Below are 26,224 nucleotides of genomic sequence, written 5' to 3' on the forward strand. Positions count from 1 at the left end.
CTTACTCCAGGATCCAGCACCCTCACACAGATATACATACAGGCTGTATATATTATTAAAATAAAATTTTTTTAAAATGGTTAATGGGGAAATGATCATTTTAATTGTCCAACTTTAAAATTTGTTGCCACAATTTAAAATATTTTTTCTATTGGGAGTAAACTGAGTTGTCCACTGTAAAGGTGTCTAGGGACTAAATAGATGGCACAGTGGTTAAGAGCTGCTCTTCCAGAGAAATTGGGTTCAAACCTCAGAACCCACATGGCAGCTACAACCATCTGTAGCTCCTGTTCCAAGGAATCCAACATCCTCATACAGACATACATGCGGACAAAACACCAATACAATATAAAGCACAAATTAATAAATTATACATATTAAAAAGGTGTCTATCTCCAAGGACTGCTGTGATAAGATGGAGCAGCATGGTTCCTGATACATATTATGAATACTATACACCATCTTCCTTACAATGACAATCTGAGCAAACACCAAAGAGAGAAGACTTATCATCTTCTTCAAAATTTACAAGTTTCTGAATAGAAACTGAAACTCTCTTTTAACTCACAGTCCACCATGTCCATGCTCTAATAAAGCTTCCTGCAAAGAACTACTTGAAAATCCAGGTTATTCAAAGCTTTATTATTCAAGGTTTCAATCTAGAGCTGTTGTAAACTGTTTTAAGACTGAGGCAGCAAAAGAGCCTCCTAAAAAAAATCTCCACCCCAACTTTTTTTTTCTTTTCTCACTTTCTCTTCTACTCTTTTACAACTCCCTTTCACTGTGTGCAATGAACTGTGAGCACCGAAATCTGACCTCTGCCAAGATGCTCAGGGCCAGAAGAGGAAGGGAAGGGGAAGAGCAGAAAAAAGCAGCAGATCGGCAGAGAGAGGGGAACCTTGTTCCCAGCCGCTCCAAAGCTTCAGGGAGTAGGTGAAGAGAGTAACAGGATTTGCCGCTCTTGCAGCTGGCATCACAGCTCATTAGTGAAAAGTCTGACCAATGCCCCCTCCACACTTTCCCTGCTCTGGAGAACAAACCTTTCCACCAAGCAGTGGTTACTGGGGAAGAGCTCAGGCAGAGAATGGGACAGCCCACACTCCTGAGCAATGGAAGGGAACACAAAGAGGTGCTTAGCACATATCATAGAAAAGTATTCTTAATTGTTTATTTTTAACGTCCTAACTGCTTAACAAACACATACTTGTGACTATAGATTCTCTAATGACAGGATATTACTAGTTTATTTAGCATAACCTGTCATACTCTTAACCTTCTTTCTTTTAAACAACACTGATATTTTCTCTTGTATGCTATGTTCCTGTTCTTTGTACAAATTTTCTTTAATCTTACTAAAAGGTAGCAGAGAGAAAATTTCTATTCCCAACCATGGATAAAGATCACAGATTTGCATAATTGGCAATCAATCACATTAATGCTTTACGTTCGTTAGAGACAGAAAAGAAATAAACAAAAAACACTTAAGGAATATATTGTTTGTTGTATTTGTCTAAGAGCTAAGATCCTTCTAATGTGCATAGGACTAAGAACAGTGTAGAATCTGAGTCAGATTTGCTTCTGTATGGGAACAGATCCACTTCTGCACAAAGGGGATGCACAGCAGGCAGCTTGAAGAGCTCTCCCAGCTGCTGTCCAAGAGAGAATGCCTGGAGTGTAAGCTCAGAATACTGGGAGAAAATAAAGCACACTGATCTCCAGAAGGCACCTCTGACTTTGACAGCTGATGCTTTCTCACTTGGTATAAATTAATTTAATCCCAAAGGCATGTGCCATGCCAATTTAGACTGTAAAGTATAAATCAGATAGAGTGCCTATAATGCTCGGGTACTGAAACCAGCTATAAACACTTTTAGTTGGCCAAGCAGTTTATCCTGTGTGCTTCCAAAAGCTATAGGTCTGTTTGGCTGTAATAATTTTTTCTCAACTATTTTAGAATGGATCTAAAATAGCTCCTCCACTCCAGGTTGATACAACTCTAATACCAATTTCACTGGAAAATATCAATTATATCAAAAAACAAACCTAGAGTGTGACTTTCTGTAAATGTGTGAGACTCACAGTTGCAAAGGGAGGAGAAGGAAGAAGGAGAGCAGGGAGGAGCAGATTCCTGAAACTGCACGAAACTTCCTGAGGCCAGAAAGCTTCCTCTGGCCAAGTTCTAAGAGATCAGTGCATGGACCAGACAAGCATAGCCATGCAGAAAAGAAATCTGGAAAAACGTGTTCCTAGCTAGCCATACCCAGCTTCTGCTAGCAGACTCTAGGATGGGTTGTCTAGATTCCACGACAGAGGTCAAGGGCATGTGCAGCAGCTGAGTTCCACCAACCACAGGCAGGATACACGAAACCAGCAGATAAAAATGGCAAAACCTGTCAACAGTTTTACTGTTAGTTTTGTTTTTACTGTTGGTCTTTGCTGCTGGGAAGGTATTCTTAATTAGATATTTGCATAAAATTTAAAGTTAAAGCAGAAGACTATGAGAGAACTACTGGAAGTTACTTCAAATGACAGCTCCAGGCTTCAGAAATGATCTGTGTTCTCTGTCCGCAACCAGATCACTGCTGCATGACTTGGAAACCCCCTGGTAAGGAACCAAAGACTTGACTTTGGATAGCAGGGAGGTGTGGAAGGGTAGATGCTGAGATGAAAGGGAGACAACATCTCAGAAGCAAAGTCAACAGCATTTTACAATTAAGTTTAACAGTTAAAAAACTTAATTTTCTAAATAAATTGTAATCTTGATCAACAAATACTTAAGGGCTAGAAGTGGTTCCATGGGTAAGAGTGCTTGCTACGCACTCTTTGATCCCTGCACTCATGTAAATGTGTCCCATTTGGCCACACAACTTGTAACCCAGTGGGTTTTGGGGTGCGGGGTACATAAAGATTTTTGATGTTTGTTGGCTTCCAGCGTGTCTGGCTTAGAGAAAAAGATGAAAAGTGATGAAGACATGCATGTGAAGGCCAGATATCCCTTCTGGTCTCCAGGCACGAACACCTGTGCATGCGCCACACACACACACACACACACACACACACACACACAAATAAATAAATATAAAAAGACAAAGAAGGAGAACTCCCTACTACCTACCACCTATGTAGCAAGGAATCCTGAAGGAGACAGGCAGTAAGTATCTTCAATTCTGAGGAAAAGATGAACACAGGCTCTTGGAAACTCTCACAAGTCAGCAAGTGAACCTCAACAAGGCACTCAGTGAAAACTATATACAACATCTGAGAATGAAATGTTAAAGGTTTTTTTTTTTTAAATTAGTAATAGCCTGTGCTTCAATACTTGATACTGACTAGTGCCTCCATGAAGCAAGAGGTAACAATCCCCAAGCTAAATAAATGAAATAAACTAGCCATTGGGAAGCAGTCTTTCTAAAAGACTGATGAATGATTTAAGTCTCAGCCAAAGACTGAACTCCAAAGAAAAGAAGAAATAAGATGAAAAGAAAGCAGGTATGACTACACCCATGAGGAGGTAGTGAGGGGAGCAGAACCTTAAGAAGTTGAGGACTACTGGAAAGAAAGTAACGAGATCATTACAACCATACTCATAAAAGGAAATATTGAAACCTAACCCCCTTCTTGATTCTCTTTACTTCCCAGCTGCCATGTGGTGCAGTTCCCAAATAGGTGTCCTTATGTGATTTATCATGACACCATAAGCTCAAATAAACAGGGTCAAATAACAATAGTTTTTAAACCACTGGTCGAAATAAGCCTTCTCCTTTTAAGTTAGGTTATCTTAGAATCTTGTTACAAAGATAGAACATTAAACTTAATTAACCCCTATAGTATGAGTTCTCTTTGAAAAAGATCATCAGAATCCAAAGGGGATAGACTTCATGCTATCATCATTAGCGCAAGACCTCAAGATAAAGAACTTGCTAGTGTTCATCCAACCTTGCCCTTGGGGAGAAACGCTGATGATACTTTGTTGTGGGGGACAAATATTTCATCAGCTCAAAAAAAAAAATTATTCCCTCCAGACTGGGTTAGCTGGTGGATCTTGGTGTTAAGAACCTGGTGTGTGCTGTATGGCAGCTGTGGACATTAAGTTCATGAAGGTGACCTATAAAATTCTATTCTGACACTTGAGGCCTAGATTTTGTTATCTGAAATCAAGCATAACAGGAGAAAACACTAGAATGAGAATTTGGAAGCAACTGGGAGGGGGGTGCAAACAGGTAAGATTCTGTAGGGAAATAGATAAAGTTTGAGTTTCCCCAAGTCAGTATGAACACATAATGAGCGTTCAATGAAGGTACTAGAGTTTCTCCCAATTTTTTTTTTTGGCTTCGCTCAGCCACACTCAATAAAGAAGAAAATGCCTTGAATCACACATTAAATGTACAAACACTAACAAAAGCTTGCAAACAAAGTCTCTAATTTTCATACCCAACACAACATCCAAGCAATCCGGCAACCCCAGAACCCACAGAAGGAGAGAACCAACTCTCAAAAGTTATTCTTTGATTTCCACACGTGTACATGGGATTTGTTTGTCCAGAGCCACCCCCCTATACCCAGCACAGCAATAAATATACAAACAAACAATGAAGTACCAAAACTGTAAGCCAAAATAGTCCTAACAATGCTAACTATGTGGCAGTTCATCCTGGTGGTTTTTCAAAATTGCTGAGCAGACAGACCTCAAGTGGTATTTACTAAAAGAATAAAAATAACAAAAACTTCATTAACTTTTAAAATTACATACCTATCTCTCTCTACCTATCAATCATATGTGCCATGGTGTTAATGTCATGGCACAAGCATGAATATGAGGCAACAACTTCTTTACTTGCTTGAGCCATTATATCTGCCTTTGTTTATTTATTTATGAGACAGGGTCTCACTACTTAGCCCTGGCTAGCCTAGAACTCACTATGTAGAGCAGGATGGCTTTGAACTCTTAACTAGCTTCTGCCTCCTGAGTGCTGGGATCATATCTGGAGTGGTACATCACCACACCAAACTTGTTTATCTCTTACTAAAGAGAAAATAAATTAAATTCTAAGAGAAAATAAATTACATTCAGAGCATATCACAACCATCAACAGTAATGATCTGACTTCCTAATAAGAAAATTCTTCTTCGGCCACAAATAGGACAACCACCACATAAGGCTCCAGAACTATAATGGAAGGGGCTATGTACAGATTGTAAGTCCCTTAACCCCACCACACAGGAGGCAAAGGCAGGTGATCTCTGTGAGTTCGAGGCAGAGCAAGTTCCAGGACTGACAAAGATGCACAGAGAAACTATGTCTCAAAAACAAACAACAAAAAACATTGCTAAGAGCTTCTCACAAACAAAAACTGTAAGAGACAAAAAAGGGGGTTGGAGGAGGAAGCACATGGCAGCGAGGGACCAAAGCCAAACAAGTGTCTTTGGAACATGGCAAAACTACTACAATTCATGAATGTGTGGTCACCTCCTCATGATCCCCACCCAAATAGGAGAAAGCAGTTTTCCTTAAGTAACTGACCACACTCCAGTGGGTAGCCACATAACTGGGGCTATAAGCAGCACAAATTAGATTTGGGGTGGGTTATGAATGCAAACTTTAAAAAGGACAAGAGGGAGTACGGAAGTGGGAAGTGAATTTGGAAGGAGTTAGGAGTAGGAGGGGTGGTAGCGAGTATGATCTAAATACATTGTGAAATTCCTAAAGAATTAATAAAAATATCAAGTGGGGGAGGGGACATGGTGGTACACATCTTTAACACCAGCACTTGAGAGGCCAGCCTGATCTACAGTGAGTTCCATTTCAAAAGACCAAGAAAGAAAGAGTAACTTCCGTGTCAGCACAGGGAGGCTGCAAGAAAATCTCTCTGAACTCAAGCTTCTCCTTGTTGCTTTTGCCTATAGCAAGTCCACTTTCTAATAGGCCCAATGCTGTCTTGAGGCATTCATAGAATTTGCTAGGAGTGGCACTTCCCTGGTAAGGAGTCCACACACTCAGTGCAACGTGTCTCCCCCTGTAGACTCTTGAGTAAGAAGTAATCCACTCAGCATGCATGGAAACCTGAGCACAAACACTAGGATATTTCGGAAAGCACAGGAGAGTGTCGGTGCACTCATTTTTCAGAGTGTTGAAGGTGGAGAATATTTCACCTCGTTCAGTGCCTTGAGCACAATGAGTAAAAACTTTTTAGGTCATCACACCAAAAATTGTCTACTGTAAACAGTCCATGGCTAGCTCCTTAAGAGGGTCAAAAATTTGGGGCTGCAAAGATGGTTTGGTGGTTAAGAGTACTTGCAAAAGGCCTGGGTTAGGGTCCCAGCACCCACAGAGCACCTAATAACCATCTGTAACTCCAGTTCCAGAGGACCTAACAACATTTCAGAAAAGGCACCAGGCACATACATATGCATACATTCAAATATATGCATTATCCATACACATAAAGTTTTTTCTTTAAAGAGGACCAAGAAACACAGGATTGTTCTTCGGGGATATACAACAGTAATAGCCCATTTTTGCATTTATTTATTATTTATGCATGTGGAGGTCAGAGGACAACTTTTGGGGGTTGGTTTTCTCTTTCTACCATTTAAATGTTAAGAGTGGAAGTCAGATTTTTATTTCTGCAGACAAAAGCCACCTGACAGCAGGACTAGTAATTTCTTGATTCCTACCCAGGCTCTCTTTCTGTGACTTGTGAGCAACTGTAGTGCATCACTGGTACTTGCCATTGCCCAGCACACCGAAGTTTCCAATGGCCACTTTGCTGTCACAATATTGGGCATAATGGTGCGGAAAGTTCTGAGTATGACAAGTAGCCTATGGCCCTAGGCACAACAGTGAGACCAAGAGGCTAAAGCCTCAGCCCCACATCTACTCAGCCACGCATCTACTCAGAAGGAGTCTTTATGGCACTGGGGCCCAAGGGGCCGTAAACAAGGAGGAAATCAGTTTGAAGCAGAGGCACCAAGCTTTCCTGGCAGAAGGTGCTTATGTTTTGTCAATCACGCATTCTGGTTTAATGCTTGTGATGGGAATTATTTCTCTAATATTAGTCAGCTTACTTGCTACAGGGACCTTTAGAAAAATTATGCTAGATTTTTCCTGTTTCGTGTGTGTTTAGATGTATGTTCACATGTGACAGGTGCGGGTATGCCACAGGGCAGTTTGTGGGGTCCAATTCTCTCCTTCTACCACACAGGTTCCAAGAACTGAACTCAGGCTATCTATCAGTCTTGGCTGCAAACACCTTTAGTCATTGAGTCATCTTGCTGGCCCATCCATAAGAAACTTCTTTATTTATTTATTTATTTATTTATTTATTTATTTATTTATTTATTTATTTATTTATTTATTTATTATGTATACAATATTCTGTCTGTATGCCTGAAGGCCGGAAGAGGGCGCCAGACCTCTTTACAGATGCTTGTGAGCCACCATGTGGTTGCTGGGAATTGAACTCAGGACCTTTGGAAGAGCAGGCAATGCTCTTAACCACTGAGCCATCTCTCCAGCCCCCCATAAGAAACTTCTTAATGCTACATATTAACAATTCAGATTTGTAAGACTATTCATACTTTATAATAAGTTACATGTCTATTTGCTTAATAAATACATGTATTTGTCTGAATGAGTTTATGTGCACCAATGTGTGTTCAAGAGTCCTCAGAACTGGAAATTACATGTGGTTGTGAGTCACCATGTGAGTATTGGGAAGCAAACACAGGTCACCTGCAAAAGCAGTAAGAGCTCCTAAGAGCTGAACCCTCTTCTTCCAGGCAAGTTATTAGTCTTAACTGCCCTATATGCTTCCATAGCCAAAGATCTACAAACTTCTATTCTCTTTTGAGCAAGCATCTCACTATGTGATCCTGCCTGCCTCTGCCTCACAGATGCTAGAATTAAAGACATGTTTCAGCACACACACCTAAGCCAATCTTAACTGGACACTTAGTTTTAAAAGGGGGCTGAAGAGATGCCTCAAAAGTGAAGAGCATTTGCTTTTCTTGCAGAGGACCCAAAGTTGACTTTTTTAGGGGCCACATGCACAAAATGAGACAAACATCCTCCCAATTAATGATAAAGCTTTACCACTATGGTCTGGTCCCTTCTTGGTACACAGGAGAATGGTAGGAAGTTCCGGAAGTCAAACTGCCTTTTGTATAAAATGACTTATGCTAATGTCTCCAACTCTAAAACCTTTACCTTATGAATGAAGTTGCCTTTCCTTGCTCCTGCCAGAGACAGTTCATTTGCTTTTGAAGAAAGGAGACAGGGTCTCCCCTATGCTGTCTAGCTAGTCTTGAGCCTTCTAGGAGATTCACCCACATCAGCTTCCTGCATAGTGTATAGACTACATCTAGTCATTCATTTACTTACTTATTTTAGTTTACACACATACCAGAAGAATAGTTACTTACATGCCTACAACTTGTGAGAAATTAATTCACCAACAGTGCTTCTGGTTTATCGTTTCTTTCACCCTTCACTCATTACCAAAGTTGCTTAGCTCAGTACTACTTCTACCTACCAATTCATTCCCACCCACCATACCATCTGTGTTTATGGATATTTTGTCTGGATGTATATTTGTGTGTCACATGCATGCAGTCTGTACACTCAAAGAGCTGAGGAGAGGGCTTTATAGTCCCGGAAACAAAAGTAACAGTTATGAGCTGCCATGTGTGCTGGGAATTGAACCAAGGTTCTCTGGAAGAACAAGACAGTGCTCTTAACTGCTGAGCATCTCTCCAGGCCCTCATTCCTTTTTTCATTTGTAGTGAACATTTTTTTTTGCACTTTATGACTGCGTGTACCAGAGCTTATTTCACAATTTCACAATACACTATGGAGGTCAGAAGACAACTCGCTGGATTCATAGTGTTAACAAGTAAATACCACAAGTTTTGAGACCATCAGAGTATACCAAACTCTTCTCTGAATTTGAAGAGAAGAGGTAAAGAATGAATGAGGGCCAGTGAATGGACTAATGGGTAAGGGGTCTTCAAGTCAAGCCTGACAATCTTAGTTTGATCCCTGGAACCCACATGTTAAAAAAAGGAGAGAACTGAATCCTGTCTCCTTCTATAATTATGTGCTTGCCATATAAGCATGGAAGACCCAAGTTCAGATTCCAAGAACTCAGGAAGCAGAGGCAGGCGGATCTCTGTGAATTCAAGGCGAGCCTGATCTACAGAGCGAGTTCCAGGACAGGCTCCAAAGAAACACAGAGAAACCCTATCTCGAAAAACAAACAAAATGTTTGCCAAGAAGAGGACGATCTACTTTCCAGCACCTGGGTAAAAAGACATGCACGGTGGCTCCAATGCCAGTGCTATAGAAGGAGACAGGAGGAACCTGGCTGGGGCTTACCACCCAGCCTGTCCAGCTTAATCAAGTCAGCCCCAGGTCCCAGTGTGAGATCCTGTTTCAAAAAATAAGGTACTTAAGCAGGGTAAGATAAGAACCTATACAGAGGTCACGGAGAAACACTGCTCACTGCCTTGCTTTCCATAACTTACTCGGTTTTCTTTTCTATACGCTGTACCACCTGCCCAAAGGTGTCACCACCCACACTAGGCTGGGCTCCCCCACACCAAACAGCAATGAAGAAAATGCCCTCAGTGAAATGCTCACAGGCGTTCATCTGATGAAGGCAATTCCACTTCCCAGATAACTCTAAGTTTGTGTCAAGTTGACAAAAACTAACCAACAAGGGGGGGATCGTAATAGCTCTGTAGTACAACACCTGTCTAACATAATTTAATTACCGAAAACAAAGACATTTTCATCCATTCATTATTCCTCAAACATTAAGTGCCAAATTAGTATCGCTTTTGGATTGCACTCTGTCAAAATGCTTGATTTTAAAAATTGCTGTTTAATGGTCTACAAGAGCTAGTTCAAATACAGCTAGGACCATTACACAGAGAAACCATGGGGGGAGTAATTGCTGTTTGAAGGAGGACATGGTGGCGCACGCCTTTAATCCCAGTACTTGGGAGGCAGAAGCAGGCGGATCTCTCTGAGTTCGAGGCCAGCCTGGTCTACAGAGTGAGATCCAGGATAAAACAAAGTTTGGTTGATTTTGGCAGGAAAATTGAAATGCTGGGCAAACCATGAGTACAGTAAAAGATATTCACCATCCTGCAGAGCCAGCCAAAAGTTAATTGCATCAAGTAAAAATAAGCTAGCCGAACAATTTCATTAGTATACAAATTTGATTTTGTGCTTAATAACAGGTAAAATATTAAGAACAAAGCACTGCTTTATAATATATTTTTATGTTTATAATCAGTAAATGTTTGGTTTCTATACCAATTTTGTGTATTTATCTATCCAGGTCATATAAAGCAGTTTTAAATGGAAAAAGTTTAAGAAGCCACATACTAGATAACCATAAGGGAAAAGGGCAAACTTAAGTAACTAAAGGGTGGCACAAGCACAGAACTTTACAACCGCAGGACATTATGCCACTGCAATGACCACCAAGTTTTGTGCTTCATTATAAAGACATCTCCATCTCATTAGCCTTGGAAAACTACCCGCTCCCATGAACCAGCTGAGGACATTCCGCACCCAGGAAATCTTGAGAGGCTTGCTTAAGGTACTTGTACAGAAAAGGGAAATAAATACTGTTCTGGAAAGAAGTGACAACCCCTTCCAGAAATTCTCCACCTCGTCCCACTCCTAAACAATCCCCCATTAAAGTTTGCTGCAAGTCAAGCAGCAAGCTCCCTAGTGAAGCCTACTCCCCACCTGTTATTTGAGAGCTACCTCTGCTATGATGAACTTCCCCTAAATCCTCACTTTCCTATGCTTTCTTTGATGGAGACAAGAATGGAGTCTCTACCTTTGAGAACTTCCATAGACTTTTGCAAATAACATTTCCATAATAAAAATGTTACATGCAGGGCATAGTGGTACACATCTTTAATGTCAGCATTCAGAAGGCAAAGGCCAGTGGAGCGCTTTGAGTTCAAGGCCAACCTGATTCAAGATAGTCAGAGCCTGTTACACAGAGAAACCCTGTCTGGAAAAAAACCAAACAAACACTGTTTGTGAACAACAAAAAAGCATTCAAACACCAAGATACGTGTTGGTTTTATGAGAAAATACTGTGAAGTGTGCTACTATGAGAATTCTGTTTTAACACCTGGTCTGCAGTAATTAGAATGCTGGCTTTATTAAATGTTATAGTCTCAGATTACATCATTAATTCATTTTTTAACTTACTGCCAGGAAGGAGCTTAAAAGAGGGACTCTCAGGATGACCTTGAACTTAACTATAAGATGACCATGAACTCCTGTACTGAGATCAGTTACACACTTACCACAAACGGACGAAACGGACTCCCTTTTTTATTTTAAAATTTTGTTCATTTTTAGTGGGTTTTTTTTTTTTTGGTTGGTTGGTTTCTGTTTTTTAAGACAGGGCTTCTTTTTTTTAAATAGTAATTTGTTTGTTTGTTTATTATGCATACAATATTCTGTCTGTGTGTCTGCCTGCAGGCCAGGAGAGGGCACCAGACCCCATTATAGATGGTTGCAAGCCACCATGTGGTTGCTGGGAATTGAACTCAGGACCTTTGGAAGAGCAGGCAATGCTCTTAACCTCTGAGCCATCTCTCTAGCCCCCAAGACAGGGTTTCTCTGTGTAGCTCTGTCTGTCTAGGAGCTTGCTCTAGACCAGGCTGGCCTCAAACTCAGAGATCAGCCTGCCTCTGCCTCCCAAGTGCTGGGATTAAAGTGCACCACCACCCACTGGCTGGGAAGTTGACATTTTTGACCAAAAGCATCTGATGGATGATGTTGGTACCAGGCCTTGAGACCACCTATTTTTTTAAAAAAAATATTTATTTATTTATTTATCTATTTATTTATTTATTTAATATGTATACAATATTCTGTCTGTGGTGCAGGCCAGAAGAGGGCACCAGACCTCATTACAAATGGTTGTTAGCCACCATGTGGTTGCTGGGAATTGAACTCAGGACCTTTGGAAGAGCAGGCAATGCTCTTAACCTCTGAGCCATCTCTCCAGCCCCTATTTTTTTTTTTTGATGGCTTATTTTGATTTCCTTCTTTTTCAGAAGCACATTCTAAAAGCCTGAAAATGTTTCTGATAAATTATTTTTCAATAAGTAGTTTATGGACCAAATCACCCATCTCCTATTTAAATTGCAACTCCCAAGCCTCCTACTGGATCAGAATACTGCAGGTGAAAGCTAGCAATCTTTTTTTCCCCAAAGATTTTCTTTTTAATTATGGATCTGTATGTGCATGTGAGTGCAGGTGCCCTCAAGGGCCAGTGGCAACAGATTCCCTGGAGCTGGAGTCACGAGTATAGATGGTGGGAAGAGAACTCGGGTCTTCTCCAAGAGCAGCAATCGCTCTTACCTGCTGACCCATTTCCCCAGCCCTATGAATAAGCTGCCCTCATCAGTGTCACAGTAAGTTCAGCAGAAACAAACTCTGAAATTGTACATAAAACTCTTCTTGTTTAACAGTTTCGTGATTTGGAGGATTGCGGGGTGGTGGTGTTCTCAGTCCTGTCAGAATCTTCTGAATAGAAAATAAAACAAACCTTACTAATTCAATTAGTCTCTTGAATTTAATGTGATGAGTTTGCTTATTAAGTAGCATTTGCTGAAATAAGCTCCATAGACCTTGTCATACCTCCTTCCTTACTTTTGAAACATTTTTTTTCTTCTTTTCATGGGTTTTTGTAGGGGAATTGTATGGTTTTGTGGGGATTTGTGCATACATGTGGTTTCTGGAGGATATTAAAAGACTGTGTATGGTGGCGCTTTTTTGCATGTATGTGTGGTGTTCTGTGGGGAGTGGGGTGGGCACAAATGTGGAAAAAGGTTTAAATTGGTATCAGGAATCTTCCTGAAGCCCTCTCTTTTATTCTTCTATGCTGTCTCTGCCTTCTGTGGATGGAATTGCAGCAGACACCAATCACTGAGGTAACTCCCCCAGGTCTTTTGTTTTGTTTTTGTTAAAGCTTTCCAGTCTTGCCTGAAATGTGCAGTGGGTGATCCTCTGCTGGAATTGCAGGCATGGACCACAACACCAAGCTATTTTTTTTCTTGGTATGACCTTCTCAGGGAATTTTATTAGCCACAAAATTCTTACAGCAAGTTCGTCATGTCAATCACATCTCTGGAGTTGTTTCACAAAGAATTTCAACCAAATAATTATATCTTAGTCTTGTTTCAATTAAAAGTCTTCAATCTACAAATACATCATCTATAAAGACAGAAAAATCCAAAGATTTTTAACTTATTCTCTCATAACAGCCCTCCAAAAAAAAAAGAAGGGAAGGGGGGGGAGGAGGAGGAGGAGGAGGAGGAGGAGGAGGAGGAGGAGGAAGAGGAGGAAGAGGAGGAAGAGGAAGAAGAGGAAGAAGAGGAAGAGGAAGAAGAGGAAGAAGAGGAAGAGGAAGAAGAGGAAGAAGAGGAAGAGGAGGAAGAAGAAGAAGAAGAAGAAGAAGAAGAAGAAGAAGAAGAAGAAGAAGAAGAAGAAGAAGAAGAAGAAGAAGAAGAAGAAGAAGACAACATTCGCGCCTTCTAAAGGAAGGAAACCATTAGCAACTGGTGAGTATCCCTGGAGACTTTTTAAAAGAAGCTTTCAAAAGATTTGAATAAATGATGCATTGTTCTATGTAAATAATGGTAACTGGTCTCTAATTGGCATACAGCAATACAACATTACTGACTAAACTAAAATAAAATTAAGTGGTTCTATTTATAAGATTATCCCCCGAATACACTAAGGTACTTGAGTCTTCCAGCATTATTCCTCATTCATTTTCTTGACTGTAGCAAAGGGCAAAGATCCAACCACCCTTCCCATGTGCTTCAGATGATGAACAGTCAAGACTTGCTACCTACCTTGACCAGCATCCTTTTAACATACTAGTAAGTCCTGAAATCCTCTTAAGTTATAGATTAGAAACACAATCATCAGCTGGGAGGTGGTAACGGCGGTGTATGCCTTTAATCCTAGCACTCGAAAGCAGAGATGGGTGGATCTCTGAGAGCTGAAAGCCAGCCTGGTCTACAGAACTAGTTCCAGACAGTCAGTGCTACATAGTGAGACCAAGTCAAGTCAGGAGGGAGGAAGAAAAAACAAAACCATAATAGAGGCACAGAGTTATTTGTTCTTTGGCCATTTAGTCTATAGTCTAGCAGACAAAGTGTCTGTAATGTTTATGTGACTGTCTTGTTGAGAAGTATCTGGAAGGGTAGTAAGTTACTTACTTTCTTGATCAGTCTCTCTTTAGTCTACTAAAACCAAAATTGTCTGCTTTTTCTTGCTTTCTCTTTGATATGCATATTTCAACTCTCATTTCTTATAAGGCAAGCTACATTCTGCAGGTAACAGCCAGGTCTGCAGAAAAGTCTGTCAGGAGATAAAGATCAGACAATAGCTTGATATGTCATAGAAAGTATAAGGATAGACCTTACATAAAACCTCATCAGTTAAATTTTGTGTGACCTAAAGAGACCTACCTTCTGAGACACCTTTGTTCTTTTCTTTAAAGGTTTTGTGCCATAAAACAAGGATGTTGGGGGGCTGGAGAGATGGCTCAGTGGTTACCTGCTCTTCCAAAGGTCCTGAGTTCAATTCCCGGCAATCACATGGTGGCTCACAACCATCTGTAATGAGGTCTGTTGCCCTCTTCTGGCCTTCAGGCATACATGTACACAGGATATTATATGATAGATAGATAGATAGATAGATAGATAGATAGATAGATAGATAGATGGATGGATGGATGGATGGATGGATGGATGGATGGATGGATGGATGGATGGATGGATGGATGGTGGATGGATGATAGATAAAACAAAAAACAAGGATGTTGGTCATAGCAATATATACCTTTAATCTAGCACTTGGGATGCAGAGGCAGATAGATCTCTGAGCATTCAAGGCCAGCCTGAGTGAGTTCCAGGACAGATATGCAGAGAAATCAACCCGTCTTATTTTTTTTTTAAAGGTGCTATTTTTCACCAAGTGTATCTAGGAAATCCTTCAACATTGGGTTTTCATGACTAACTTAACTTTTCCTGAAAGAATAAATTCTTGGGACAAGCTTCTCATGATCTGGCACCACAAGACCACCATCTTCACAGACACCCAGGAGTCAAGTACCGAGTTTGAGCTGAAGTGCAGCGCTGAGAGAGCATCCTCACAAGGCTGTCCGATGAGCAGCAGCTGTACAAGGATGGCCAGCTCCTTGATGACAGAAAAACTCTAGGGTAGTATGGTTTTACTAGCCAGACAGCAGGGCCACAGGCCCCAGCCACAGTGAGCCTGGCCTTCCGAGCAGCTGATGCCTTTGGAGCACTGAGCATAGAGCCCTTCTCCAGCCCTCCTGAGTGTCCAGATGTGATGAAGCCACAGGATTCTGGAGGCAGTGCCACTGAACAAGCTGTGCGTGAGGGCCCCAACCCCTCTCCCAGAGGCCAATTCCCTCAATAAAGAGGATTGGCTGTCCATCTGGCTGCTGACTTTCTCTCTTCCCTCTTCTTACATTATAGGGTCAACTTGCTCACTCAAGCGTTGCAGTCTCCGTGACTCAGGTCCTACAGGTCAAACAGAACACTAAGACTGAAAACCCAGTCCCAGGCCAGCCTGTTGAGTAAGGGGCAGACTGATTTGTCCTACTTCAACTTCTGAATCTACAAATGAAGTCTGTAGACCCAATAAATGAATAACAAAAACCCTACTAGCCAGGCATTCTGGCTTGGGCCTGTAACTCCAGCACTGAGGGGGCTAAAACAGGAGGATGATCAAAATTGGCGGTTAATTTTTAAAATTAACAAGATCCTGATTCCTGATTATTTCCTCAGCCTAATATCAAAGAACTTAAGTGATAACGATATTTGAATAGTACTGCTAATAAGGAAAATATTTTCCTTAGAATATATAATTTTGTTAAGTTTTACTGTGAACAATAACTAAGAATTAATGTATTTAGCTAAATACAATAAAAATAAATCTTGAGCCGTGTGGTGGGGGTGCACGTCTTTAATCCCAGTACTTGGGAGGCAAAGACAGGTGTAGTCTGAGGCCAGACTGGTCTACAGGGCTGAGTTCCAGACATTCAGGACTGTTACAGAGAAACCCTGTCTAGAGAAACCAAAAAGAGTAAAAAAAGAAAAAGGAAAAAAACTGTCTTATGGGCAAACATTGAGGGCCCATTTTCATGCTAAAAGTTAGTAATCTGCTGAAGATATTGCTCAGAGAATAAGTTAGCCTCACAACTGAAAAACCCTAGGTTCAATCCCCAGTACCATGACAGACAGACAGATGGACTGAAACCCCTGGGACCCACATGGTGGAAAGAATCAGTTCCGCCAAGCTGTCCTCTAACTTCCATATGCACATTGTGACAATAAGAGTTCCCCTTCACACAACACACAAAGTAATTAAAATATGATTTTTAAATGTGTTGCATTTAATTAATTGTTTTAGACAGGGTCTCGTTATGTAGCCTTGGAACCTTGTATGTAGACCAGATTGGCTTTGAGTTTGACTTCTGCCAGAGTGCTGGATTAAAAGCATACACCTTACAAAGTGGGAGAAAAAAAAATTAAGGATGACTAGAGTGATGGTTCTGTGGCTAAAATCACATGTCACATGCCATTCTTGTAGTGGACTCTGTCTGGTTCCCAGCACCCATGTAGGGCTGCTCACAAGCACCAGAGGATCCAAGACCTCTTCTGGCCCCTGTGGCATCCTTTATTCTTTCAGGAAAAGTTAAGTTAGTGCTGAGAGTAGACTCACATGCACAGACAGACATACACAGAGAGACACACACTCACATGCACAGACATAAACACAGAGAGACACACACTCACATGCTTAAAATAATAAACCTTTTTGTATTGGGGTGGGGGGCTCTAGACAGGGTTTCTCAGTGTATCTCTGGCTGTCCTAGAACTCACTCTGTAGCCTCTAACTCAAAGATCCACCTGCCTCTGCCTTCCTGAGTGCTGGGATTAAAGGCGTGAGCTACCACTGCCTAGCCAATAAAATAAATCTTAATTTTTTTTAAATTGGTTAATTTAAAAGATAGTTTGAATATAGGAATCAAATCATAAGAACTCCCCTGAAGGCCAGAAGAGGTCTATTAACTGGAATTACAAATGGGATTCTCCATATCGAGTACTCCAACTCAGATGTACTTTTGATGAAACAGACTCATTTCAGAGTCAGAACTATAAAATAGTCTACTGGGCAAAGCATTCTTTATTGCATTTCTAAAGAGGCACTTAAAAAAAACAGTATCATGAATATACCAATTCTTTCAACTTTCCTGTTAATTTTTAATTTTATAAAAATAATTTGTTTGTATGCGTGCGTACACATGTATGAATGTAGGTATGCATGTATGTATTTATACTATCTGTGTGAAGGATTCCATGGAGGTCAGAATATGGCATCAGATTCCCTGAAACCAGAGTTAGATGATTGTGAACCACCACGTGGTTGCTGGGATTTGAATTCAGGCCCCCTTAAAGAGTAGCCAGTGCTTCTAACTCAGAGTTAGCTCTCCAGCCTATTGTTTAAAAGTTTTATTATAAATTATTGTAGAAAATATTCTAGGATCACAGGAAAAAAAGCCTCATTGACATTATATCTTTATTCAATACCCATTAACCTGTAACATGAATGCCTGTAACATGAAGGTTATTACTATTAAATTACAATATGCAACATGAGTCTTTCAAACTCATGGTCAAAAACCTGATTAACATTCTTCATATAACATCCTTAGGTGTTAAGAGTCTTTGCCTTCTCAGACACTTAGAAAAACTTATTTAGCTTCAAATAACAAACAATAATATTTATCTTATTCCTTAAGGCTTGACAAAATTTATTTTTAAATCTTTACACTATTTAGGAAAGTACTTATGTACAGTGCAACATCAAGAGACAGACACCTTGTTAAGTTAAAAATATATCAAAAAATAATACAGCTTATAAAAAGCAAGAGAATCTACTTTTATACATCTATGATGATTTGCTGCCAGTAAGAGATGAAAGAGGGCAAGAATGAGGGGGAAATAGAAAATGAACAAGCAGTCACACACAAACACACTCAGCCATCCACAAGGAGAGTAAGTAGTATGTGTAACTCAAAATAGTCAATGACTGGATATGATGAAAAGAGAGACTTGCTAAGGAAAACAAAAATCTAATTTTTGCACCCACATGAAGAGTATATATGCCAATATAGAGTAATCAGAATCCCAATAAGCTGCAATCTAAGATGAAGGTTGAAGTAGCAGTAAGATGAAAGGCGGCCCCTTTAACGTTTGCTCCTGGAGTCCAGCAACTCTCAGCAGTTGGCTGGAGACTGAGCTGGAAGATCCTGTGGAGCGCCAACAAAAGGACGAAACAAACTCAAGTTCCCAGGGCCCCCTCCCGACAACTTGTGAAACAACTTGATAAATGATTGCTCTGTCAAGAGACCAAGAGATGGAGACGTCTGGAAGCAGAGGGGGAATGTATCTAATTTAGGAGGGGGTGGTGCAGAATGGCAAAGAGATCATCAGTTGTCACACAACATCTGATCAGAAAACCTCAAGAAAAGACTACAAAACTCCACGGTCTAAGAACTGAAGAAGCCCTGTGTAGCCAGACCTACACAGACCTTAGGAAGGACTTAGCTTCTGGTCCTTCCTAAGCTTTCATTTTTAAGGGAGAAACTTTCTACTTTCCTGCCTTAACTCCAAGCTTAAAAAAGCATTGCTCAACTAGGAATAATGTAAAAAACACAAATTCCTTTTCTCTCTACTTCATACCTAAAGACACTGACCTGAGAGTCAGAGACACAAGGGCTCAAATCTTACTCAACTTAAGAAAACAACTGTCATAAAATGTATGAATGAATAATTTGAAAATTTTAGGAGTTCCCATAGGGGACCCTTGATTTTGCTCCTCTTCAAGGATAAATACAATCTCTTCCTAACCAAAACCTGGTATGGGTTTCCAAAGCATTGGTGACAAATTCAATCAATACACAATGAACATCTCTACTGGGGGGAAAAAAGTGTTACCCAAAGAGTAGGTCAAAAGACTATTGCAGTTTCAGCAATTGATCAAAGACCAAAAAAGAGAGAGAAAAGTCAGTTCATTAAAATATGTCAAAGGCAAGAACAAGCAAGTAACATAAAGAGTTTAACTGATCAAGTATTTATGTTTCTTCAACTTGCTGGGCTAGATAATGTTGCTGTAGTAAAAAAATTATGTTATACTGTTGTGCAAAGAAATTCTATGAGAGCCAAATTAACTTGACTGTAATAAAACAATTAGGTTTAACAAACCAGGCATGGTGGCTGACCCAGAACATCAGCTGTATTAACTACCAGTTATATTATTATTATATTACTATATTAACTATCAGTTATAACTATGATAAACACTAAAGAGGCATTCTGCACAATGGAAAAACCAGGAGAAAAATCACTACTTAACAGGGTGGAGTTGAGTTGGAAGGTCTTGTTCCTCTAATTTTTCTTGAAAGTAAAAATATCTAGTGAATTTTCCTAGAAAAAAAAAAGTATGTATGTATGGTCTGTCAAGAAATTGCTTGGATTAAATAAAAATGGCTGTTCAGTGAAGAATCTAACTTGCTAACTGCCCAAATGGCCTCTTCATCAGGGGGCATTTCTAAAAGGTTCCAACTTAGAGATACAGAGAAAAGGACCCACATCTCACATCTCCCCGAGACTAATTCTAATCAACAATTCACAAAAGAGAAAGGGCTTTCCAGCACATGCTGCAATCACAACATTCAAGATGCAGAGGCAGCATAACTGCTACAAGTTCAAGTTTAATCTGATGTTAAGTAAGAAACTATAAAAATTCATAACACACAAAAATCAAAGCTCTGGTTTGCCATTTTGAAAGAATCTATAGAAAAAAAACTGGATGCCCCCTTCTAAAAAAAAAAAATCAGCAGCTCTGGTTCTGATTCATAGGTTTTTATTTTATGTACACTAGTGTTTTGTCTGCATATATGTCCGTGTGAGGGTGTCAGACCTTGGAGCTATAGACAGCTATAAGCTGCCTTGTGGGTGCAGGAATTGAACACAGGTCCTCTGAAAGAGTAGTCAAGGCTCTTTACTCCAGCCCCTCACACTTCTTCTAAACATGGCTCTGCTGGGGTTATGAATGACCGTTCCCTTTCAGACCAGCCAGGCACCCTCCACTTCACTGTACTGCAGGTCCAATCCCTAATCCCTCACCAGGTTACCTGATTCTCAGTGAGTTTGCCGTTGACAACCTCAATGCGTAGCAGGTTAGCTTGTACTGAAAATGCAAGTCAAGCATTCATGAACCTTTTTTCTCACTGGTCAAAGTTAATAATGACATTCTTCAAGGCTTGATATTTTTTTTCCTTTTGCCTGTAATGCTCAGGATTTGATACAATATTCTGAACTGTTAAATGATTGCACACGCAGTACTTGGGGCAGGAAAGAATGGCGAGATGACTCAGCAGATAAGTGCACTTGCTCCTCTGGCAAGAAGACCATGTTCTGTTCTCAATCACCACATGGTGGCATACAACCATACATAACTTCGGTTCCAGAAGATCCGATGCGGGGCTGGAGAGATGGCTCAGCAGTTAAGAGCATTGCCTGCTCTTCCAAAGGTCCTGAGTTCAATTCCCGGCAACCACATGGTGGCTCACAGCCATCTGCAATGAGGTCTGGTGTCCTCTTCTGGCCTTCAGGCATACAGACAGACAGAAGATCCGATGCCTTCTGACTTCACTGGGCACCAGACACATATACACATGAAGGCAGAAAAATCATACATGTAAGATCAATACCCACACCCCAAAACAGAGTCTGTGTAGCATTGGCTGTCCCTTGAACTTACTTTGTAGACCAGGTCAGCCTCAAACTCAGAGATCCTCCTGCATGAGTACTGGAATTAAAGGTATGCACTACCATCTAGCCCCTGTAAATATATTTTTTTCTTAAAAAAGGACCCCAGATGTCTTTCTTCTAACCAGCAGTACATAAGTGTCCTGTAAGAATATAAAGAGAACTACTAAATAAATGGCTGCTTCAGTGAATTCTCAGCAGCTATGGCTGTATGAGTAAAATCAAACCAGGCAAACTCACAGGGTAAGTGGGGGAGGGGCTCATAAACCCACCACTAGTTGGCAGAGCTTTTACAGTTAAAGGTTGTTAAACTTGAGAAAATTCATTTGGTAGGTGCCCTTGCTCCAGTGGCTACCCCTATTCACAAGCATACAGCAATGACTGAACTTAATGTATTATGAGAACATGAAGTTGAGAAGGAATGAGTTGGAAAGGGGGTCTGGGAGGATCTGGAGGGGATATGAGAAATTATGATAAAAATGTATTATGTACATGTACAAAAAAAATCTCAAACAATAATAAAACTGATAAAGAATAAAACAGCATCTGAGTTGGAAAGAAGGTTCAGCAGTTAAAAGTTATTTATTTGCTGCTCCATCATGAAGCACAAGCACTTAAGAGGATTTCAAACTCTCCACTCTGACATCCTCTTCTTGCTCCTGAGATATACAAATATTCACATTTGAGGCTGGAGAGATGGCTCATCGTTAAGAGCAGTGGCTGCTCGTCCAGAGGACCCAGGTTCAATTCCCAGCACCCACATGTAACTCCATTTATAGGGTATACCTGACACCCTCATGCAGGCAAAACACCAATGCACATTTTTAAAAAAGAGAGAGAGTGAGATAGAGAATATTAAAAATATCTGAGGTAAGATGGAATAAGATAAGTAAGAGGAACAGTTTATCTAGTGGTATGGGAGAGTTCTGATCCAAAGCAGGAAAGAATTATCACTGACACACTGCTCAGAAATGTAGGCTACGGATATAGCTCAGTTAGTACTGTATAGGCACTAAGCCCTGGGTTCATTCTTCTGCATAGCATAAAGCATGGTGGTGCAGTGCTTCTAGATGGGAAAATCAGAAACTGAAGGTCATCCTACAGTGTGAGTTCCAGGTCAGTCTGGAATACCTGGGACTCTGTTTCAAAGAGGGACAATTCAGCCAGCAGTCAAAAACACACACTGCTCTTTACAGAGGACCTAAGTTCAGTTCCTAGCACCCACTTCAGGTGGCCTACACTCTAGCTCCAGGGGGATCCAAACTCCACTGGCACCTGAATCTGTGTGTACACATCAACATGCCTACATGCGCAAATACATACACACACCATTAAAAATAAAACAAACCCTTTTAAAGGAAATGGAATGTGCTAACCCAATGGGTTAATGTGCACAAAGAAACGTTAGATCAATGCATAACTGAAGAATTTTTTGGTCAGTTTATCCTAAAAGCAAAAAATTCAAGAACTGCATTCTAATCAAGTAAACAAGCCATGAGTGGTGGTGGGCTTCCAGAAGTCCCACCTATATGGGAGGCTGACACAGGAGTATTGCTTAAGTACAGGAGCTTAAAACCAATCAACAACACCCCCCAAAAAGGCTAGCAAGCAACTTGTTATGAAGGCACAATCATGCAATCCCAGTACCTAGGGGGCTGAGGCAGTAGGCTGAGATGAGTTCAGGACCAAATGGGTCATATAGTGACATCTGCCTCAAAAAGACACAAAGAGGGCTGGCAAAACAATCCAGCAAGAAAAAGCATTTGCTGTCAAGCCTAACAACCCAAGGATGATCCCTAGATCCATACAACTGCTGGGGGGGGGGGTTGCATATGCCCACAACACACAAATAAATAAATATAAAATACAAGAAAACAAAACAATTAACAAAGAGTTTTAATAAAGTATTGCCTCAAATCTTTCCCCTACTGGGAGTGCTGGTACAAGCCTTTGATTACAGTACTTAGGATACAGAGGCGGGCAGAGCTCTATAAAATTTAGGCCAGCTTAGTCTATACAGCAAGTTCCGAACCAGCCAAGGTTACATAGTGCTACCTGATCTCAACATACAAACAACTCCACTTGAATATTCTCAGTCTCTCTAAAATTGACATGAGCTCTCTCATCTTAAACACATCTCCTCAAGTGAAGTAGTTATGTCTGTTTATGAAGTTATAAAGCTTCCCTTGACCCTCATAAGCAAAGAATTTCTTCATTTTATTTTTCCCTATCAGATATCAGAAGTCTGGGCACGTTATAGCCATTTGTTTCTTCAAACACTTCAGAATGAACTCTGGAAATATTCTCTACGATCTAATACGTAAACAGCAGAAAACTATTTCAACTTACTTCCATTACTACTCCCTTAAGAAATGTTAAATTCTTCCCACCAGGTTTTTCCCAGATCAGGACTCTTATCACAGAATCAACTTTATACCCTTTGGAGGCTTCATCAGGTGGTCCCTTCAGGTGGTAATAGACAACATTTGGATACTCAGTTATCCAAATGCACTGAGAGGAAGAGATGTCACTCTAACAGCCTACCTGACCAAATCAACACACAACTTAACATGCATGCATTAAATACAAGATTAAAATACTACTCCACACATACTTTACTCAAGATAAACATACTTTACTCAACATAAAGCATTCCTCTTAAACCTATGGACTATTACAGAGACAACAGTAAGTGTTTTTAGGGCTAACAGTATAATTCAGGGAGAGAGAATGTGTTTAGCATGGCCAGGGCAGAAGAGCAGATCCCTAGCACACTTCCCAAGAAGAAAATTCCTAACAATGCCTAAGACAGAGCAAACCAGTCTTCCACACACATCACTAGCAATGTTACTTTTGAGTTCAAAGAATTAACCCTCTAGCTTACCAGTCTACAAAATTTCACCCAAAAGTCAGTGTAGCACATTTATAGATATCACTAAAATATATCTGCCATGCAGGCTGACATAAAAAGTCAGAAAGCTACTTGCAGGATGACAAAGCTAGGCATGGTATCGCATGTCTGTAATTTCAGCACTCCTGTCATCCCTGGACTAGAAAGGTGGGGGCAGGACAACCAGAGCTGAGGCTACCTAACAAGTTCAAGGCCAGGCCAAGTTATACAAGACCTAGACCCAAAAATCCAAAGCAAGCAAATAATTAAAAAGACAGTCTTGAGCCGGGCGGTGGTGGCGCACGCCTTTAATCCCAGCACTCGGGAGGCAGAGGCAGGCGGATCTCTGGGAGTTCGAGGCCAGCCTGGACTACAAGAGCTAGTTCCAGGACTGGCACCAAAAGGTACAGAGAAACCCTGTCTTGAAAAACCAAAAAAAAAAAAAAGAAAAAAAGAAAAAAAAGACAGTCTTGAAAACAAGTGTTGGTGTGTTGGTGAGGATGTAGAGGGACTGGAACCCCAGTCACCCAGTGGTGGCAGTGTGAGATTGTATAGCAATCTTGGAAATGTGACAATTCCTCAAAAGGTAAAACATAAACATGTTGTATTATAAATTCTTGCTGTTCTTCCTTTCTTTCTTCCTTCCTTCCTTCCTTCCTTCCTTTCTTTCTTTCTTTCTTTTATATTTGACATCTGTGGCCTCCTGGAGGATAGGAGAGTAGGCACTGCAGTCACAAGTAAGGTCTGTCACTAGGAGGAGCAGGTTGCTGCTGCTGAGAATAAACTTGCTGGGACCTGTCTTCTGGCAGGCCTCACACTCGATGATCCCATTGGCCTCCTGGATAGATGTCTAATGCACAAACACTGGGTATTCTGTGTCACAGGGGTGCAACAGGTCCTCCTTCTTGTGCGTGTGGGTCTCCAACCCTTCGCCATGCCAAGACTCCCCAGGCACTCCACTGTAGCAGAAGCTGCAGAAATGTATGCAGCCACCTGACCACTATCAAGGAGACAGAGGACTGATGAGGGCCTGGGCTGTACTATGGTGGTGATCTGGGAGCTTGCGCATGGCCTGGTCATACATGGTCACAGGGCTTACCACCCCATGCCAAAAAGCTGTGTCACGAGAGCACCATCCACTTCCCCCAGAAGTTTTCCCACCTTTGACAGACCCGGGCTAAAAGATCAGGCCATGCAACAGATCTAATGTTTATGGAGGGAAGGGGTTCACAAAAGGTCGTCTTGGAGTAGGGACATGAGAGAGAGGTAGATTCTATCTCTAGACCAGGAGAAAGAATAAAGAGAGAATGGGAGAAAGCATGTATGGGGGGGTCTAATTGTTTTTAGTAAAAACCCAGAGGCAGACAGTAAGAGGTGAAGCTGAAAGATTAGAGAAGCAGTGCAACCAGCCACTAGAGAGACCTCTTACCTCTATCAAATTCTCAGACCAAAACGGCAATCCTGCTTCTGACTACATCCTCTGACTGTATCTCCAGATTGCAGAGCTCTTGTCTCCTCCCAACATATACTCCTCTCTCACCCAGCCATATCCCTTCTGGGTTTTTATTAAGAACAATTAGAACTGGTGTTACACCATGTGGAATGAGAAATTCCACCCAGCTGGGCTGGTGACACAGGCCTATAAACCCAGCACTCAAGAGGCAGAGACAATTGGATCTCTGTGCGTTTGAGGCCAATCTGATCTACATAGCTAATTCCAGGATAGTAAGGGCTACATAGTGAGATATAGTCTCAATAAATTAGTTCATGAATTAATTAATTACTTTCCACTCTGATACATGTTCAAGTTATGCCCCCAACACAAGCCTGAACAGGAATAATCAGAGCATGATGTACAACAGCCAAAAAGTATATACAATTCAAATGTCTGTCAACTAATAAATGGTTAAACAAAATTTAAGTTTATCCATAAATGGAATATATTTGGCAATAAAGAAGTGAAGTATTTAAAAAAAAACCTGTAATGATCTAGGTTTTTGTCATTGACACAAACTAGGCTTATTTTAGTTACTTTTCTATTGCTGTGTGAAGAGACATGATGCCCAAGGCAACACACAAAAAGTACTTGAGGGGTCACAATTCTAGAAGGTTAGAGTACTTGACCATACTGGCAGCATGACAATAACCAAGCAGGCACGGCACTGGAGTAGCAGCTGAGAGTGTCCCTCTGAATCACACGCGCCAGACAGAAAGAAACTGGAAATAGCCTGAACTTTTGAAACCTGGAAGGCCACACACAAGACCAGACATAATCTTTTTCAAACAGCTCGGCCAAATAGGGACCAAACACTCATATATATGCACTTACGGGAGCCATTTTTGTTCAAACCACCACAAAGGTCATCTGGGAAGACATCTTGACTAAGAATATGCCTTCAATAGACCTGCCTGTGG

The 26,224-nt window shown here is 40.8% G+C and overlaps 1 protein-coding gene and 2 pseudogenes across 5 annotated transcripts in view; 1 reads left to right on the top strand and 2 right to left on the bottom strand.

Moving 5' to 3' along the window:
- Cecr2 (CECR2 histone acetyl-lysine reader) overlaps positions 1 to 26,224 on the bottom strand; it is a 117,328-nt gene that overhangs the window by 60,037 nt on the left and 31,067 nt on the right. The window lies entirely within an intron of this gene.
- On the top strand, positions 15,114 to 15,496 carry LOC142855704 (elongin-B pseudogene; annotated as a pseudogene).
- Positions 24,417 to 26,224, bottom strand: part of LOC142855705 (voltage-dependent calcium channel subunit alpha-2/delta-4 pseudogene) — a 32,089-nt pseudogene continuing 30,281 nt past the window's right edge.

The sequence above is a fragment of the Microtus pennsylvanicus genome, chromosome 8 (genome assembly GCF_037038515.1).
Source record: "Microtus pennsylvanicus isolate mMicPen1 chromosome 8, mMicPen1.hap1, whole genome shotgun sequence".
In the NCBI taxonomy this organism is placed as follows: Eukaryota; Metazoa; Chordata; class Mammalia; order Rodentia; family Cricetidae; genus Microtus; species Microtus pennsylvanicus.